We start from the raw sequence: 4568 nt of genomic DNA, 5'->3' as shown, positions 1-4568 counted from the left end.
TTTTTTTTTTTGTTGCAGTTGTTATTGTTGTTTAGCAGGCCTGGGCCAGGTTCAAACCTGCCAGCCTTGGGGTATGTGGCTGGCACCATAACCTCTGTGCTACAGGCACTGAGCTTTGTTATCAGTTTTTTAAGGCAGCTTATTTGGAGTAGTTCAGAACTATTGTGTTATGATGAATTGAGAATCTGAGCTTCTTTCATCATTTCTCCATGCTCCATCCCCACCCTGGCCAATAGTCTTCATTGGGGTCTGCTTTGATCCTTTAAGTTACTGCTGATTGAGGTAGCTGCTGTGAGTACCAACTAGGCATTGTTAGGCTTCTTGGCTCCTGTGGCTCCTCTACAATTGGAAACATTGGTACTTGGCTCTCCTTTAGTAATACTTTGGCTGTCAGAAATGAAGTTTCTGGATTGTAATTTTTTGTTCTCTGCCCCACCTTAATGACATCGAACAGGTTGGCCCCTCAGCTTTCTTAATCTATTCCCTTCCAAGGAGATGAAGAAGAAAAGGCCAGAGTTCATAGGGGTTTGTATTTATGGAAAGCATTTAGTTTCTAGCATCTATAATAAAGGATATTGTCAGAATTAGGAAGATATTGAAGCAATGTAATAGATAGTAAAACTAGAGAAAAATCACCCACAGTTCTGCTACCAATAGCAATCAGACTAAAATCAGATTAAAACAATTAGGTCAATTTTAATCAATTTAGATTAAAGTCAGTTCTCTGAAGGGCGGTGCCTTTGGTTCAGTGGGTAGGGCAACTGGCTCCATATACTGAAGGTGGTGGGTTCAAACCTGGCTCTGGCCAAACTACAACAACAACAACAAAAGAATAGGCAGGCATTGGGGCGGGGGCCTGTAGTCCCAGCTACTCGGGAGGCTGAGGCAAGAGAATCACCTAAGCCCAGGAATTGGAGGTTGCTGTGAGCTGTGTGATGCCATGACACTCTATTGAGGGTGATAAAGTGAAACTCTGTCTCCACAAAAAAAAAAAAAGTTCTTTTTCATGGTCCTCCATTCGTGACTGTAAGTATTGGAAATAATAATGTATACCCCAAGGTATGTTTAGTCAGCATTAAACCAGATGATATGAAATACTTAGTGTGTGCTTATAAAGTACTTAATAAATTATCAGTTGTGGTAGTCACTGCTGCTGTTTGTTAATTTCTTTTACTACACATAACTCCTAGTACTGTTAGATTAAGCACTGAAGATAAAATCTCTTCCGGTATTTTTTTTTCTTCTTTTTGAGACAGAGCCTCACGCTGTTGCCCTGGGTAGAGTGCAATGGCATCACAGCTCACAGCAACCTCCAACTCCTGGGCTCAAGCAAGTCTTCTGCCTCCACCTCCCAGGTAGCTGGGACTACAGGCACCTGCCACAATGCCTGGCTATTTTTTTTTTTTTTTTTTTTTGGTTGCAGACATCATTGTTGTTTGGCGAGCCCGGGCTGGATTCGAACCTGCTGGCTCAGGTGTATGTGGCTGGCACCTTAGCCGCTTGAGCCACAAGCCCCGAGCCCTCTTTCGGTATTTTTCAGACTTTGGGTACCAACCAAAGAATTAGCATTTTGAGTAGTTCTTTTCTTTTCAGTTGTGTGATATGTGACAGCTTGACTATTTCTGAGAGGAGAGTGTTGACCTTTCTTGGAGCTGATCAAGTTCATTTTCCTAGATGTAAAGAAGAAGTGGAGCCACTAAGAAAAATGGTTGGATTTTAATTTCCTGCTTTGTGGATGAGAACTTTGGGAAGACAAATACAAAGCCATTTGGAATTTGTTCTAGAATAACGCAACTGTATCCACATTAACAGGACAATGAAATTTTATTAGAATTCTCCTAGGTGAACAGATAGTATGCCATCTGATCCTAGCATTACATTACAGCTTCATATATTTATATAGTCCGGTGCTTTTTGTCTCTTCCAGAGCAATTCAGTTTCTCCTAGTAACTCTTTAGAGATCCCTGTGAGCTGATGTACTTCACAGCTAGAGATTTCACCCTTTCCTAGCCCATAGTTATTATTTCTCCTTCCTAAAAATCTGATCTCTCCTTCCCCTGCTGTGATCTGGTTTTCTTCCTACTGTGTCCTGAAAGCTGCTCTGATGCAAGTTACCAATAATGCTAACTGATTCCCAAACCTGATTCTGGCACTCCTCGCCAGCCCCCACACCAGCATCCAGGCCTTTATCAAGACCTAGAGATTCTGCCTTCTCAAAAGCTCTCTTATCCATCCTTGACATTTCATTAATGCTGCTATTGTTCTTTGTTCAAGTCTGATAAGGTGCTTACAATGTTGAAATAATAGTCTCTTTGCCTTCATTTTCTTTCCCTGTAATTCTTTCTCCATATGTTCCAAATCTTTTTGAAACCTAATTTCATTTATTCCCTTCCTCAGTGTTATTCCCAGACTCTTCAGTGATTCTTCATACTCCAGACATTTTAGTTATTCCTCACTATTTCTGTGACAAATCTAAATGCGTTAGCCTGAGATACAAGCCCATTTGTGATTTGACTTTCAGACTTCTCTTACTGAGCCCCCTCTGGAATGCTAAGCCCTAGCCATGCTGCAGTACTTAGGTCTTCTCATTGGCCACTTGAGTTCTGCCTCCTTGCGCTGCTCTCTCCATTAGGAGTTCCTTTCCCACCTGTGTGGCCTGGTAAATACCTGCTGTCTTTTAAGATTTAACCGCTTGAGAAGTCAGACCTGACATTTCCTTTCATCATGCCATCTTTGTGTTGTCATAGCATTCACACCATTCATTTCTTGTTTGTGTGTCTTTTGCTACTAGATTGTAAGCTCTTCAAATGAAGTATCCCTTTCTGTCATCTCTAGGTCCTTGTGCCTGATCAATACCTAACAAAGTGAAAAAAATATTTAATTGAATAATGAGGAAAAGAACCTAAATGTCTCCTTTTGGAGAATGGGGGTCAGTGGATTATGCAGTGTAGCACTACTCTTTCCCTCCGGCTTTCTGTTGCTTTGGAGCATTTTGTCTAGTTTTTTAATATTCAAAAAGAATCGAGGACATTGTTCGTTTACTTCCCTTTGTATCACTATCCCTAGTATCACATTTGATTATTCATTGTTTTCTCTTACGGTGTCTTCTTTCAAAGAAACTAAGATCTCTTCTAAGTCTTATGGCAATGAAAGCTGCTCCACTGTATGTCTCCAGCCATCCCTGCCCTGTTCCAGGCTAATCCCCAGTATTGCCTGGCTACTCCAGGCAGCTTAGATACTGCATTGGTGGGTACTGTGGGAATTGTATATTTATTTCCCACAGATTTATTGAACTCCTGCTGTGTGTGAAGGTATATGTTAATTTCATGTGAAATATAATAATGCCTGTCACAGTCCCATGTTCATTGGTGCCTTTGAGGATTGGGGTGATGGGGGAGAGATTGCAGAGCAGGATTATCAGGTATGGGTCAAATGGTACAGTGGACAGTCAGAAGAGAAGGAGGGACAAGAAGTATTGACATTGGGCCATGTATAAGAATAACTAGTTTTAAGGTTTTATATTGTCTAGTGTTTATTCTTGTCTCAGAAGTTGTAGGAGTCTACCTGATCAAAGAGAAGATTGGAATTAAATGTCTACCACCATTTCATTGTGGTAGACATCACAACTTTGTTAGAGTCCTGGAGTGCAGAGTGAGCTGCCAGCTTGCCTGCTGTGTTGGGCTTTCTAAAGGAACAAGGTACTTTTAAGTCTCAACTACTAAAAGGCCATTTGCTTCTTAGATGGAGTTCTGGAATATCATTTTAATAGACCATAGTTATTCTTTTACTAGACCATTCTGACCCTTATGTGATAAATGCTTTGAGCAAATTTCTCTATTCCTTAATCTTAGAGTTGTTTTGGGAGATCAACAACAAATGCTTTGAGCAAATTTCTCTATTCCTGAATCGTAGAGTTATTGGGACAGACCGCTCCATCAGGTAGCCTTCTGCCTGGGTGTCATCTGTGTGGACACATGGATAGTATTGGCCTCATTTCTATAAGAATTCTTTACCTGAGTGCTCTCTTGCCCTTGTGAGGAATGATGTGGTCAGTTTCCTGCATATCTCTTGGAGTCTCCTGATGGCCTGTCTTACCTGATTTCTTATGCAGTTACTAAATTTGCTCAATTCTAGATGAAGACAACTTGAGAAGGCTGGTTTAGGAAAGAAAGATTAGAGAAGGTAGATTTTTTTTTTTTTGGTAGGGTTAGGTATATGTCCTTTTCAGGAATTCCATTGTGAATTTTTTTGTTGACCAGTGACTCACTAGCATAAACATTAGGTCCTATGAGGATGATGTTCCTTCAGTAGGCATTAAAAGTTTTTAGAGACGTTCTTCCTGACTAGTAGAAATTGGAGGTTTTCCCACAGAGGCTAGATACTTATTTCTTTCCAGTTTGGTGAACTGACCCTTGGTAAGTGAGTGTTCACCAAAGTTTCCTTTAGGAAATACTTGTTTCCTTAAGGAGTATTTGTTTTATCAAAGCTTTTCCAAGTATTAAGGAAACCTGTTTGTTATTGAATTTTAAATATTAATATGGTACTCTGGACCAAACTTTTAATATACC

The 4568-nt window shown here is 40.3% G+C and overlaps 1 protein-coding gene across 1 annotated transcript in view; it reads left to right on the top strand.

The window, feature by feature from the left end:
- The window catches only part of SND1 (staphylococcal nuclease and tudor domain containing 1), a 458234-nt gene that overhangs the window by 39842 nt on the left and 413824 nt on the right, over nt 1–4568 (top strand). The gene's annotated exons all lie outside the window — the stretch shown is intronic.

This window comes from Otolemur garnettii, unplaced genomic scaffold (genome assembly GCF_000181295.1).
Source record: "Otolemur garnettii isolate 467f Iridium unplaced genomic scaffold, OtoGar3 scaffold00037, whole genome shotgun sequence".
NCBI lineage: Eukaryota > Metazoa > Chordata > Mammalia > Primates > Galagidae > Otolemur > Otolemur garnettii.
The sequence above is the reverse complement of the archived record's forward strand: the minus strand, read 5'-3'. Positions and strand labels throughout refer to the sequence as shown.